The 15,888-nt window shown below is 43.5% G+C and overlaps 1 protein-coding gene across 1 annotated transcript in view; it reads left to right on the plus strand.

Moving 5' to 3' along the window:
* The window catches only part of LOC117360313, a 298,566-nt gene that overhangs the window by 243,655 nt on the left and 39,023 nt on the right, over positions 1 to 15,888 (plus strand). The gene's annotated exons all lie outside the window — the stretch shown is intronic.

A 15,888-nucleotide genomic window follows, 5' to 3' on the forward strand; every position in this document is an offset into this window, starting at 1 on the left:
CTATAAATGCTACCTTAACATACTGATGCCTAAGTTAAGTAATAAACACTGTTTAAAAAATGTTTTTTAAAATGATTTTCCAGGCACCTACTGGGGCCTAAAAAAGACATTGAAATCGTACCTACATATGCGCTTTATGGGGCCTAATGCCACTTTAGGCGTGACTAATGCCAGAAGTGGCATTAGGTGTGGTAAAGCGCCTTCTTAGGCGCGATTCATGCTAAAGGTAGGTGTCAGAAATGTAGGCCTTAAAAACCAAATCCTACATTTCCAGCACCTAACTTTGCTGGAGGCGTGATTCTCTAAACAGCGCTGTTGCATGACTGACACACGATCAGCAGCGACTTTTAAGGCATCCGCTAACAACGGCGCCTTTTAGAGAATCTGGGCCTTGGTCAGTATGTTTCTAGGCATTTAAACTATAAGGTGGGGGTGGCATATGAAAGCAGGATGCTTTCAGTGGCCACCCCCAGCAAAAGACAAGATGTGATAGTGGTAAAGTCAGCAATGTAGACAACAATGCTAGCAATTCACTTCTTAGCAATGCAACAGAAAGTGAGACTAAACAAAAAACTATATATAAAATGAGATTGCCACTGAAAGGTAGCTGGAAAGCAAGAACCACCAATGCTTACAGTCTAAGCATCAAAATTCATTATCTGCAAGCCCTGATGTTAAAGGTAGACTTGGATATTGTTACTACCACAGAGATTGTGGTTCTGTGATTCCCATGGATGGGACGCAAACATACTGGGCTATAATCTTTTTAGGAAGGACAGAGATGTTCAAGAAGGCAGAGAAGTAGCTCTCAATATAAAGACCAATATTTACCGTAAGCGACTGAAATGCAGGGGGCCTGGAGAATGGAAGAAGTGATATGGATCACTTTGAACAGAGAAAATGGAACTTCTATCTACATTGGTGTTGTCTGCAGACATAAGAATTGCCATACTGGGACAGACCGAAGGTCCATCAAGCCCAGTAACCTGTTTCCAACAGTGGCCAACCTAGGTCCTAAGTACCTAGCTAGATCCCAAGTAGTAAACACATTTTATGCTGCTTATCCTAGGTTAAGCAGTGGATTTCCCCAAGCCATCTCAATAATGGCCTATGGACTTCTCTTTTAGGAAATTATCCAAGCCTTTTTTAAACCCCGCCAAGCTAACTGATTTCGTTACATTCACTGGCAATGAATTCCAGAGTTTAATTACACATTGTGTGAAGAAATATTTTCTCCAGTTTGTTTTAAATCTACTTCTTAGCAGTTTTATCACATGCCCCCTAGTCCTAGTATTTTTGGAAGAGTGAACAAGCGTTTCACATCTACCTTTTTCACTTCATTCAGTATTTTATAGACCTCTATCATTTCACCCCTGAGCTGTTGCTTCTCCAAGCTGAAGAGCCCTAGCTGCTTTAACCTTTCCTCATGTGGAAGGCATCCCATATCTTTTATCACTTTTGTCGCCCTTCTCTGTACCTTTTCTAATATCTTTATTGAGATACAGCGACCAGAACTGCAAACAGTATTCAAGTTGTAGTCATACCATAGAGCGATACAGACCTCTGACTCAATTGCAGCAAATTGATAAAGATCTGGTTGCAGATATTCAAAAGTGGGAAAGAAAGGGGAGGTACTGTTGCTGGGTGATTTCAACCTGCTGGATGCGGATTGGAAAGTTCCATCTGCAGAATCGGAAAGAAGTAGATAGATTGTGGATGCCTTTCAAGGGGTTGTGCTCAGACAAATGGTGATGGAACCCATGAGGGAAAAAGCGATACTGGATCTGGTGCTCACAAATGGGGAAAGTGTCTCTAATGTCCGAGTGGGTTCCTATCTGGGAAGTAGCAATCATCAAACATTTTGGTTTGATTTAACAGCTGAAGTGGAGGACAGCCATACAAAACTCAAAGTGCTGGATTTCAAACATGTGGCCTTTAGTAAAATGGGGGAGGACATAAGAGAAGTGGAAAAACAGTGATCCAAGCTGAAAGGAACAATAAAAATGGCTTCCGATCTTTATATGAAGAAAAGAAATAAAACCAAGAGAAAAAGGAAACTGATATTGTTCTCCAAACTAGTGTAGGAAAAATAAAGGCAAAAGAGATGGCATTCATGATATATAAAAAAAATCTCAAGGAGTGGCATAAGGTGACATAGGTAAGGGTAAGCTAGATGCACATGAGAAGCTTAGAGTGATATGGGGACTAAAACTATGCCAGGGTACACCTGGCGAGACCTCTGCATGTGCGGATCGCCGGACTAGATGGACCTAGGGTCTGTTCCGGAGATGGCACTTCTTATGTTCTTATGAATACCAGATGAAATTGAAAGAAGCTGAGAGAGAGATGTCTGGCGAAAGATCAAATGGCAAGAAATATAAAAAAGATGACAAAATTTTTTTCTAATACAGTGGTGCCTCGCATAACGGACGCCTCGCACAGCGAACGCTGCGCACAACGAACTTTATGTCTTGATCCGTACAACGAACTTCGTTTCACACAACGAAGTCGCCCGAGCTGCATCCTTCCGCGCAGGCACTGCGCTTAACTGCCCTCTCTCTGCCTGGTTCCCTCTTGCCCCCCCGACTCCCCGACACGATCGGGGCAAAAAGGAGCCCAAGCCCTCTTGCCCCGCCGATTCCCCAACTCCCCACACAATATCGGGCCAGGAGGGAGCCCAAGTCCTCCTGGCCACGGCGACCCCCTAACCCCACCCTGCACTACATTACGGGCAGGAGGGATCCCAGGCCCTCCTGCCCTCGACGCAAACCCCCCCTCCCCCCAACGACCGCCCCCCCCCAAGAACCTCCGACCGCCCCCCCAGCCGACCCGCGACCCCCCTGGCCGACCCCCACGACACCCCCAACCCCCTTCCCCGTACCTTTCTGTAGTTGGCCGGACAGACGGGAGCCAAACCCGCCTGTCCGGCAGGCAGCCAACGACGGAATGAGGCCGGATTGGCCCATCCGTCCCAAAGCTCCGCCTACTGGTGGGGCCTAAGGCGCCTGGGCCAATCAGAATAGGCCCGGGAGCCTTAGGTCCCTCCTGGGGGCGGGGCCTGAGGCACATGGGCCCAACCCGACCATGTGCCTCAGGCCCTGCCCCCAGGAGGGATCTAAGGCTCCCGGGCCTATTCTGATTGGCCCAGGCGCCTTAGGCCCCACCAGTAGGCGGAGCTTTGGGACGGATGGGCCAATCCGGCCTCATTCCGTCGATGGCTGCCTGCCGGACAGGCGGGTTTGGCTCCCGTCTGTCCGGCCAACTACAGAAAGGTACGGGGAAGGGGGTTGGGGGTGTCGTGGGGGTCGGCCAGGGGGGTCGCGGGTCGGCTGGGGGGGCGGTCGGAGGTTCTTGGGGGGGGGGCGGTCGTTGGGGGGAGGGGGGGTTTGCGTCGAGGGCAGGAGGGCCTGGGATCCCTCCTGCCCGTAATGTAGTGCAGGGTGGGGTTAGGGGGTCGCCGTGGCCAGGAGGACTTGGGCTCCCTCCTGGCCCGATATTGTCGGGGAGTTGGGGAATCGGCGGGGCAAGAGGGCTTGGGCTCCCTTTGCCCCGATCGTGTCGGGGAGTCGGGGGGGCAAGAGGGCTTGAGCTCCCTTTTGCCCCGATCGTGTCGGGGAGTCGGGGGGGCAAGAGGGCTTGGGCTCCCTCTTGCCCCGATCGGGTCGGGGAGTCGGGGGGGCAAGAGGGCTTGAGCTCCCTCTTGCCCCGATCGTGTCGGGGAGTCGGGGGGGCAAGAGGGCTTGAGCTCCCTCTTGCCCCGATCGTGTCGGGGGTGCCAGGGACCACACGGAGTCACCCACCGTACCACCCGATTCGGGTAAGCGCAGGTATCGGTGGGTGGCTTATTTGCGGGGGGGGTGCCTTATTTTACATTTTTTCTAAAAAGGGGGGGCTGTCTTATTTGATGGCCCTGCCTTATCATCGGGGAAACACGGTAGAAAAAAAAAAAAAAAAATGAACAGTTAAGTCCCAGTTTTTGCCGCTGAGACTCTGCCCTCTCACTGTAAAATTAGACTCTACTTAGTCTGTCTTTAAATTTAAAAAATGTGTGTTGTTTTAAAAAACAATTATGTTTTTAGATGTATCTAAATAAAAATAATAACCAAAAATTTATCTTTTTTTATGTCATCTTAGCATATTTTATGCTACAGAACGAATTATTTTTTTAACATGTATTGTTATGGGAAAACGCGTTTCACATAACGAACTTTTCGCATAACAAACTTGCTCCTGGAACGAATTAAGTTCGTTGTGTGAGGCACCACTGTATATTAATGAAAGAAGGAAGTCAAAAAAATGGAATTGCGAGGCTAAAAGAAGCTATGAACTGCTATGTGAAGCGTGATGAGGAAAAAGCAAATATGCTAAACAGCGATATCTGTTTGTGTTCAATGAAGAAAATCCTAGAGAAGGACTGCTATTGGTTGGAAAAGTTACACATGAGAATGGAGTAGATACTACACTATTTATGAACTTGAAAAATTGAAGGTATACAAAGAAACTCAAAAGGTTCTGGCAGGTCCTCTTAAAGATTTGTTCAATAAATCCTTGGAGACAGTAGTGGTTCCATGGGATTGGAGAAGAGCGGAGGTGGTTCCTTTTCACAAAAGTGGTAACAGAGATGAAGTGGGAAACTACAGGCCGGTAAGCCTTACTTCAGTTACTGGAAAAATAATGAAAGCATTGCTGAAGGAAAGGATAGTGAATTTCCTAGAATCTAACGGGTTACAAGATCCAAGGCAGCATACTCCTTTTCTCTATTTCTTCCGCTCCTGTCTCTCTCCATCCTCTTCCCAGCCCAGTATCGCTGTTGTGCATATAGGTTTTCCAAATGAGTAGAGGTGTCCCACCTTTCCTGTCCTTACCTCTTATAAATACCAATTCTATATTTATTTCCTCTCCACCCCCTACTCTTCTGATACCTTACCCAGCATCCATTCCTCTTGCCTCTACACCAGCCTCTTTTATTCCCTTCATATAGCAACTGCCATTTCTACTTCTCCTCCTATCAAGATTTCCTCCTCCTTTCCCCATCCCTATCTTCCTCTACACACTCCCTTTTGTTCCCCAGAATGTATCCTATTGTGTCTCTCTCAGCACTTGCCCATTATCTTTTATCCTTCCCTGCACCACTTCTTCCCCTTCCCCATCATCTATCCATCCCCTTGACCCCCCCCCCCCATTCTTTCCCCTTCCTCAGCAACTAGCTCCTGTCTCCCTTCCTCTCCCCTTCTTCCTTCCAAGATCTGGTCCCTGCCTGCCTTTCTTCCTCAGTTTACTTCAGCAGCAGGAGCCTGATCCATGGATTCCACAGCTCCTTCTCCTCCTTAATGCCGGCACTGAAATGCACAAGAACAGCATTGGGCAGTGCTGACTTGTGACTGTGAATCTTGAACATGCTTGAATTGCTAGCACTGAAGATGAGAAAAAGCAGTGGAAAATCACTGCTCTGGCTCCTGCACTCTGTCTGGCAGGGTGTGGATAGGGTTACCATATGGCTCCAGAAAAAGGAAGACGGGTTGAAACATCCAGGTTTTAATGCCATAACTTTCAATGAAAGTAAAGCCCAGATGTCTCAATCTGTTCTCCTTACTTCCATTACTTTCAGTGAAAGTAAAACCTGGATGTCTCACTCCATCCTCTTTTTATCTGGCACCATAGGCTGTGGCATGGCGAGGGTGAGTGGTGCCCCTCTCCACCCTCTTCTTGGCTCTCCCACGCTCCTTCCCACCTCCCTGCTGCATATACCCCCTTCCTTTTCCCCATTGCTCTTTAATTTTGCTGGCGTGTGAAGCATCACAAACTTGCTGCCAGCGTTGTCGGCTCTCCCTCTGACGTCACTTCCTAGGCATGGGATCCGGAAGTGACATCAGAGAGAGCCAACACTGTCGCGGGCAGCAAGTTTGTGACACTGATTGTGCCAGGAAAATTAGAGGTATGAGGGAAGGGGCGCATGCATGTGGCAGGGAGGGGGGTTGGGAAGGAGCAGGGGGCAGACTGCCCTCCCTTACTACGCCACAGGCCACATAGTAACTTTGGATGTGAGGAGATCCCTACCAGACACCCTGCTTCACCTAAAGTCTTTGCTCTCTCTTCACTGGTGGAGTCCCAAAGCAACATTTCTTTTGTCAGCGCTCAAATTTTGGAAAGCCAGATCTGTTCAAATTTGTGCTAATTCAACACCTATTTATACCTTATGTATTACAAAAATAAATCTTGAAGTTCTGCCCTAAGGCTCAGTGGTAGCACTGTGCATTGCCCTGTGAAAAGTCTCTGGTTTGATCTCAGAACTGGGTCTTCTGCTCTCCAAGTTCATGAGGGCTTGGGGATGCAGTGTTCAAAGCCCCAGGGAGTAGGGAATTCTAGAACCATGGCACACGGCTGCTCTAGGGGAGACTGTAAAATCTAGGTCACTGCTTTGGGCCCCACATTTTGGGGTGGGGTGGGGAGGGTTGCATTACTGCTGTAGCCCTACTCTGAGCACTAGAATTTCATGTTGGTGCTGCTCGACATCTGATATCAATTCCCTCCCCTATCACAGGGTCACGATCTGTCTCATTCAATGCTGCAGTAGCAGACCAGTGTCAGATGATCCGGACAGGGAACTCCCCAGTGTTTTCTCCCAGAGCGACTACACTCAAGCTGATTTGGCGCAGGCCCCATACCCCCTAGGGTCAGCCCTGCCTTGGTGTCTACCCCAGGACCATCGCTGCAATGATCAGACTAGGTATGCTGGGAGGGTGGGGGAGGAATTTAAAATAGAGGAATAATTTCCCTGTATGTTTTCTTAGGCTTCTGTGGCTGGCGTCATGCTTGTTGCAGTTTTCTGGGTCTTGCTGCATCTTTGAAGATAGAACTGTCGTTCCAGCCTCCATGCTGTGGCTTTTTTCAGGATATGCTGTGAAGTCTGCAGTTTGTCTTCATATATAGTGGGCCTTCAAACTCGATTGGCTGGGGCTTGAAAATGAGGCAAGAAAGTCAGTTGGTTACAAGTTTGAATTTTAGTGGGACCAACTGATTTTCCCATCAAAATTCAAATTTGTTTCCAACAGACTTTCCCACCAAAATTCAAATTGGTGAACAACGGACTTTCTTGCCTCATTCACCTGAAGCCCCAGCCAATTGGATTTGAGGACCCACTATACATGTATATAAAGACAAACTGCAGACCTCGCAGCATACCCTGAAGCATGATGGCTGAAATGTGGTGTGGGGGTTGACCACCTCAGGTGCCATCTTGTTGAGGGCACCTCTCATCCTCTCCACCCTCCCACACCTCCCTTGCTGTGTGTGTGCTTTTACTCTCCCCCCCCCCACACTGTACCTCTAGCTCTTCACCGGCACTAACAGCAGCTCCAACCTGCTGCTCGCACCAGCCTTGCCGTCCCCCTCTGATGTTACTTCTGGGTCCTGCGACTAGGAAGTGACATCAGAGGGAGAGCCGGCACGGGCAGCAATTTGGAGATGCTGCTCGCACTGGGGAAGCTAACCAGGTATGGGGGAAGGGGCACACGCACGGTGGAGGGGTGGGCGCCTCCCACCCCGGGCACCTCCCAGTGCCACGCCAGTGGCAATGAGACCCAGAAAACTGAAACAAGCAATTTCCCTGTAGTTGTGAATAAAGTCTCATGATGCCAGATATCCTGCTCTGGTTCCACTTGAACTAGAAGAACAAAGCAAGGGGAGCTGAGTTAAGCGCCCCCCCCCAACTCCACCCAAAAAAGCTGAGTCTTAAGTTATGTGTTTTTATTTATTTAAAATGTTTTTATTCTGCTAGTCTCTACTGGTCCTTAGCAGATTCCACCACAACACAAGACAAGACAAAATAAAATCAGTAAGCTACAAAAACATACAATAAAAATGACAGATCAGTCATAAAATTCTAGAGTGATAGATGCCAGTGGTGGCACTGGCACCCAACACCTGGTTTCTGGCAGTGTCTGGAATCTCTCTGGGCATGGCTGATATTCAGTGCTGTACCTGCATAGCTTGCTTGGATATAGGACAGCATTTTTGTGGTCCAATATGCCCACTTAGTTATTCGAGCACCAACACTGAATATCTATGGTGCTTAGATAACATATGGCTCCGCCCTGACTCTGGATCCCCCCATCCCCCACTAACCAGAGAGCACTGCAGTACTTGGAGCAGATATCCAGTGGCACTATCCAGTTAAGTGCTACTGAATATCTACTCTAGGGCCAGCCAGTGCCATTTAACTGGAAGAACTGCCCAGTTAAATCACTGACTATTTACCCCTAAATCTCAGATTGTAACGTGGGTCATAATAGTAAAAAATAGACTTCAACTTTCTTTTATAAAGTTAATAGGTCTCTAAATGAACCAAAGGTGATAGACTTCCATAGTCGTTATGAATCTTAATCTTATGGTCCCTCGCAAGTTATGAAGGATTTTTGCAATACAATCTGATCTAGAGATTAAAGTGATCTATTGGGATGATAATTGCCAATGCCAGGGGCAAGTGAGCCAAAGTCCCTTACATCTTTAAAAGTCATCGTTACAATCTAAACTGCAATTACTACTCTATAGTTAACCAATGCAGAGAGCATAATAGCAATGAAATATGACCGCACATTAGCGTGCTACTTGGCAAATGGGCTACAATATTTTGAACCAATTGGGTAGTCAATAGGAGCTATAAAAAATTGTTACAAGATCGTATAAAATCTTAGGGGTTTTATAACATGCCTAGCCTATAAAATGCATATTCCACTAACAGTTACGCTGTGGTTTCAGTGTTAAATATCTAATAGGGACAGACTCTCTCCAAAATCTAGGGAATCCATAAGTTTGCATCACATCTCACACAGGCCATAGATAGATGATAAATAAGACTGCTGACAGGACGCCCTCTGAACAGCACTTGCCAGTCAAAGGTCTCATCCTCAGTTCTCACCTGCTATGGACAGGCTACGAAGTATGACCTAAGTCATATGATTACATTTATTTATTTTCTACATTTCTATTTCACACTATCCAAAGTTCTAGGTCGATAACAACAGACATACACAGCCTTAAATGAAACAATAGATATTGAACAGTTAGTGATAATTAACAAATAACACTGAACCTAGATGATTAGACAGTAGGTACACTCATGAAGACCCCCATAGGCATGAAGGAAAAGAATAGTCTTGAGCTTTTTCTTGAAAGATCTAAAGCTGGACAATGTACGGAGAGTTGAAGGCTCCTAAGCCTTAAAATTTAAGTCCTAAGCCACTGAAGAGCAATTTTCCAATCCAGGAAGCAAGAAGGAATTCACAACTATGTCAAAGCTGATATATTTAAAAATGCAACTATAAAGTTTTCCATGCTTGAAGTTTCTACAATGAGCAGTCAACTGATGACACCAAAAGGATACAGACAAGTCCCCGATTTATACGCCCGACTTAAGTACAACTCGTACTTAAGGACAGTTGCGGCTTCATTTGATTTTACTGAGCAGTACTTCCAGTGTCATAGACTCCTACACTTCTCCTGTAGCAGATTCAGGAATGACGCATGGCCACATTAAGAACAGTTTATGGTTGTGCATGCTGTACCTTAGAGGGCCATCTTTCAATATTTATAGTATATATAAGAAGAATCTCACTCTTTACACCAAAATAGTTCACTCCAACTTAGATAGTATAGTAGCGCTAGATAATATATCAATGTTTTATAAATTCTTTCTTAGTCCAGTTTCTTTACAACAGTACATCTTAGGAATTCAGATATCCACCCTCATCAATAGATACAAGTGGTGGGATTCTTCATGATTCCAAGGAATGGACTTTGAATAAGCTAAGTCTATTATTTATTATATTTATATAAAATAATTGAAATAAGTAAATAGTTGGGAAATAGTTCTTAGAATCATGAAGAATCCTACCACCTGTATCTATCGATGAGGGTGGATATCTGAATTCCTAAGATGTACTGTTGTAAAGAAACTGGACTAAGAAAGAATTTATAAAACATTGATATATTATCTAGCGCTACTATACTATCTAAGTTGGAGTACCTTAGAAGGAACACTGGTAGGAACAGTTGGCCCTTTTGACAGCTGGGAGCAGAGATAAGCAGTATGAATCTTAAAATCTACAAGTTCTGAGTTACATACAAATCCAACTCAAGGTCAGCTTTAAAAACTTAACTACATGTAGTTTTTAACCTGGGGACTGCCTGTATATTAAAAATTCAAAATCCAGACTGAAACTTACATTATTATGATTATCCAATAATTCCTGTTTTTGCTAGTTTTTGCTAGTGGAGGTAAATTAGAAATTGGATGGTAATTGCTTAGATCTCCTGAGATCCAATGAAGATTTTTAAAGCATTGGGTGGATAGAAGCTTTCTTAGGAAGCTGGGCAAGTAACTTGCATCAGTGATGTATTAATCATTTAGGTTAAATAGCTATAGGATTCCTAAGGCATTTTACTAGTACTGTGGATGAAGGGGCTAAGAGATTTTTTCCTATTTCATTGGAGACACTAGAAAAAAATCATCCCACTGCATAGGGACATTATTAATTAGGGCAAGCAAACATAATTAACTTTAGAAGAAATCAAGTATGAGAGTTTACTATTAATCACAATGTACATGCTTCTCATTTATTTTATTTATTTATAAAACACTCATTGCTCCAAAAGTGCTGTTATGAGGTTTATAAAATACAACCCTGAGAAAAAGTAAATAGGGAGTTAAAAAACCCCCAAAACAGAGCAATTTCAGAGTCAATGATTCCCCATTAAAGAATGACACTGGGACAGAATCTGTCTTCGTGGTTCTGTGGGAAACCATCTCCGTGTCTTTCTTTAAGGAGAGAGGGAAGAATCAGAGTATGAATGGACACAGCCACTGACCCTCAAGCCTTGCATTGAAGAATGCTGGTGTAGAAGAAGATAGACACTAAAGAATGACACGCGATGGTTTCCCGCAGTTATTTGTGGGAACAGATATGGGGATAAATTCTGTCTCTCTGTTCTCTATATAGAGTGAGGCAAGAGGCATACCTTTAGAAATAGTCAAGTTTTCTTAGTCAATTTTTCTTAAAGCTATATGATTCAGTTCTGATGTACAGTGGGTGCCGATTCCACAGAAAGGGCCTGTAAAAGAAAAGGTTCTATAGCAGTTAATATCTAGGTGGAGGTATTTGAGCAAATGAAGCTGGAGCAAAGCCTGTTGAGAAGAGTGGAAGAGATGGCTGGAAATGTATGGAATCAGAAGCCTGCATAAGTAGACCTTTAGAGACAAGGAGAAGAAGATTGAGATTGATAGAGGGAGCCAGTGCTCAATGCAAAGAAGAGGGGTAACATGATCATAAGTGATTGTAAAGAAGTTGAACTGATGCCAACAGAACAAGCTGTAAGCATTTAATAAAAGCAAGAGGAAGGCCAGTGTAAGGGGAATTACAATAGTCTAAATAAGACATGTCTAGGGCTAAGATAAGAATGCAAATAAGACAGGCAGATAGGTATGGTTTTACAGCTCTACTTCTATACTGACTGAAAAAGGAAGAGCAAATCAGAGTCAATTTGCGGTTTAAAGGAGAGAGATGGTTCAAAGGGTAACACCCATAAAGTCACATAAAGTGATGATCTGTCTAGGAATGGGGGTGGGGGAGGGAGCTGTAAAGACTAGGGAAATAAATGGCCTCACATTTTGAAATGTTGAGGAAAACCAGATTATTAGGATAAATTTGATTCAAATCAGCTAAGGCAAGCAGGTTTCTGTTAAATAAAATGTCAGATTTTAGATATCACGCTTAGATTTTACTGTGTAAGTATTAATTGAGTAAAGTGAAAGAGGAGTAGGGTCAACAAGCTGGATTCTCATAATAGACCTACTGTATGAGGGCCTAGACATCCTATTACTCTCTCCCAGAAATCACACTTATTGAAGAACACCTCATAGATCCGAGGTACGGTTCTGATATAGAAAAATAATTATAAGTAACACATAATTTAACACCCCACTTGATCTTCTTCAAGTCCAGAAGGCAATTCCAGTTCTTATACCTTCACCACATTATACGTGATGCCATGTGACATCAGGTGTCAAACTTATTTATGCACTGGACTTTTCAGGATTAATGCAAGAAACTATGTATCTGATGGTTCCAGATATCAACCCTTGTTGGCAATAATGCTCTTCATCACTTTTTGAGTTCTTTGTTTTGTGGTTTCCTGATACTAATACTGATATCCAGTCATATTGCATAATGCTTTCCACAAACCAACAGATAGCTCTATGGGCTAAATGGTCAAAAATGTGTCCAGCAGTTAGACATCTGATACAGTAATGTAGGTCTTCTGGGAATCAGCTCGATTCCTAATGAATTTTCAATGACCCAGTTATGGTTTATGATTTATTAGAACTTGCTATACTGTCTTAATTGCAAAACAAGCCAAGGCCGTTTCCAATCAAAAATTAGAGAAAGGAACATAACATAAATGCATTCCAATAGGAAAGGACCAGTCACACAGAGAACCACAGACTTACCAGAAGATACTGAGAACCCTTTCAGAGATTCCAGGCTGCCCATAGTATCCTGATTATCCAAAGGCAATTTTTATTTTTTATGGTGTTTCAGACTGGCCTTGAAACCCTTAAGATAAAGTTCAGCATACAAAGGGAGTGGCAGATTATTTCACAAATAAGGGACTTGAAAGAAAAATGCACTACAGTTCACTCCCATTACACTTGCGAGGGCCCAAGAAATGTTACCCCCTTTCGATGCCTGAAAGCAGATATTATTGAAAGTTGGTGTTTAGAATTGAGACTTCCCATAGGATGTGTTGATCTTTATATCAGTATGTTATATCAAAATGTAATATATACTAGATGCTGAATCCTGTACTAAGTATTTAAGTGTCCCAAGTAGATTTCCAACTTGATGTTTGGATAAGGTTTTAGATCTCTAATGTTGATTCAAAATTTGCCTAAAATGCCATTTGGGCATACTACTTCTTAGCTTTGAAAGTTTAAGTTTGGGTATGTGCATGGACAAAAAACATTTGGTTCATTTTTGGATTTTATTTGCTCTTTACCCCCCAATTCAGACCTTTTTTCAGTTTTTCAAATATTAGTATTAGAACTTTTTAACACACACAAATTAAAATGGTGCATGTTAATTCATTGGTTAATGCGCATTAAATTGTTTTTGTGTGCACTAAATTTTTAAAGGTGAACTAATGAACCGAATGTACACTAACAAATGCACATATCTTCTAAGTATACGTACATTTGAGTATAGAAACCCCATTGGGTTGTAATGATTATGTTTTCAGTAATCACTTACTTCTGGGAGTACTATCATGGTTGTATTTTAATTACTTTCCTGTTATTTCTTTTTTTCCAGCAGAACAAGAAGGAACCTAAATCAGCATGGCTAACTAGCATACTCATCTGATTTATGTCAGAGGCACTCTCCAACAGAAAATAAAGTGTAATAAAAGTGACTACACCTTTTCTCTAGGATGGGAGGGAACAAGGGGAGGGGGGCATGCAGGAGAAATGAGTTAATGCCAGGTACTAATTCTTGATTTGTAGAATGGAGCAGAAATGCACATCAGCTCCTGTCTGTCTTACAGTGCCTTGTAAAAGTCTTCATACCCTTGTATATTTTGCACAATCTGCTTTCTAACCCCCCCCCCATCCGAACGGCAATACCATAAAATCATCCACGGAAGGGGTGAGGAACCTAGGAGAATGATTGAAATGCACATCAGCTCCTATCTCTCTTACAGTGCCTTGTAAAAATCTTCATACCCTTGTATATTTTGCACAATCTGCTTGCTATAAAAACACATCTGAATGGCAATACCATAAAATCATCCACGGAAGGGGTGGTATAGAGTGCATAGCAATAGAGTCTTGATGTTAGCATAGCATGAACTACTATGAAAAGACTTGTCTTCACAATGTATGGAGAGAGGCAGTGTAGTTGTTGCAAAAGATAGAAGCAGTTCTAATTACACTTTCTGTGACAAAAGTACTTAATAAAGAGCTGTACTGTACAACAAATAGCATGAGTTGTTTATTTTTCCTAGAAAGATTGGTTAGAAGGGAAGGGGTGTAACAGAGTGCAAAGAAGTACTTCCTCTTAGAAACTGACATCCCTAATGTCACCAGGTATTTTCTGAAATGGCTTGAGATTCAGGTGTGCAGAGGGCTGGACAGAGTGGGGTATGGCTGGGGGCACGTACTACAATCTCCCTCTCAAAAACTGGACCCCCTTAGCTGCTCTGCCAGAGAGATGTCTAGAGGATAGAGATGCCTTTACCTTGGGTGCAGCTCTTCTACAGCTGAATAAGGATTACTAGTCTTAGCATATCTTGTCTTTCTTCTGCTCCTCTCAGGCAGTGTTAGAGAAGGCCCACTAACTGTGCTCTATGGAAACAACCCAGAAAGGCTCTGAGGCTGGCTTTCCCACTCCTGATTTCTACACATCTCGTTAATCCTAGACCACTGTATCTCCCAATAAAGAGGTCAAGTCACTGTAGCAGTTAATAATAGTGATTAGAACCTTAATATGATTCTGGAGCAATAGCTCTGGGTTGTAAATCAAAGACAAAATCCATCCCCTATGTTGGATATTTATAGGAGGTCTGTTTCCCTCCAAGAGATGTATCCTCCTGCCTTGGGAGTCAGTTCTGGAAACTGTACCTTAAGCGTTTTGACGGGAAGGCTTAAAACACAGACCTCGTGGATCTAAAACCGCACGTTCTTAAAATTCTGAGGTCCGTGCCACTTGTAGTTTCTGGCTGTGACAGACCTCAATGACAATTTAGCTCTGACAGATCCGTCTCAGCATAGGGAGGGAAAAGTATTAGGATCCATCAGCGGTAAAATGTCTTTCCCACGCCCGAGGAACCAGAGGCTTGCCAGAATAAGTAATCAGTCAGTGTAAGTTATTCAGGGATGGGAAAACAGATCGCCAGAAATAGGTGTGCCTGCTACAATGTCTGAGGATATTTCAATTAAATTAAAAGCCGCAGAACTGTTTGGGCTGATTCATTCCTGCTCATTTTTAAAAAGCCATGAAAATAGAAAATTTGCTACATAGCCCTCCCTGATCTACAGCCTTTTCTAGAGAGGGGCAAGTTATATAGGGTTATAGTAGATCTTATAAATAACCGCTAATGACTGCTTTAGCAATATAAAATACATACAAGTGGTATATTCAACTACAGGACTGGGAAACATTGTGATTCAAATATTTACAGTTCAGAAAGTGATGTTTTTTCCATGCAAAATCCAACAAGGATTTCTTTTAAAAAAAAAAAAAAAATTAACTGCAGCAAAGAAATGAATGAATGAGATGTTTCCTTAAGAGCGAAAGCCTGTATTTCAAAAGCATTAACAATGCACAAGAGAACAAAATCCATCTGTATGTGATTGAATTAATAACAGACTTACAGAAACTGGCTATATTTGTGCCCTTCCCCTTTCGCTAAGTGCACTGTTTTTACAGGATCCGCTTACACACTGCGAGTCAGCTCTGACCACTGCAACGTGTCAAACCCCAATTCCAACCTGCACCAAAGCCCGGAGACGTCGCTCCTAGACGGCAAAGCTCTCCCATCCCCACAACGGTAGTCTCTGGCTCTGACAGACCTCAATGACAATTTAGCTCTGACAGACCTCGATGACAATTTAGCTCTGACGGATCCTAATACTTTTCCCTCCCTATGCTGAGACGGATCTGTCAGAGCTAAATTGTCATCGAGGTCTGTCAGAGCCAGAAACTACAAGTGGCACGGACCTCAGATTTTTAAGGACGTGCAGTTTTAGATCCGCGAGGTCCGTTAGGTCCGCGTTTTACCCCTTCCCCGTTTTGACCTTTTTATAATCCTCTTCTCCTTAGGGTGAAGTGCTGAAAG

The sequence above is a fragment of the Geotrypetes seraphini genome, chromosome 5, assembly GCF_902459505.1.
Source record: "Geotrypetes seraphini chromosome 5, aGeoSer1.1, whole genome shotgun sequence".
Taxonomy (NCBI): Eukaryota; Metazoa; Chordata; class Amphibia; order Gymnophiona; family Dermophiidae; genus Geotrypetes; species Geotrypetes seraphini.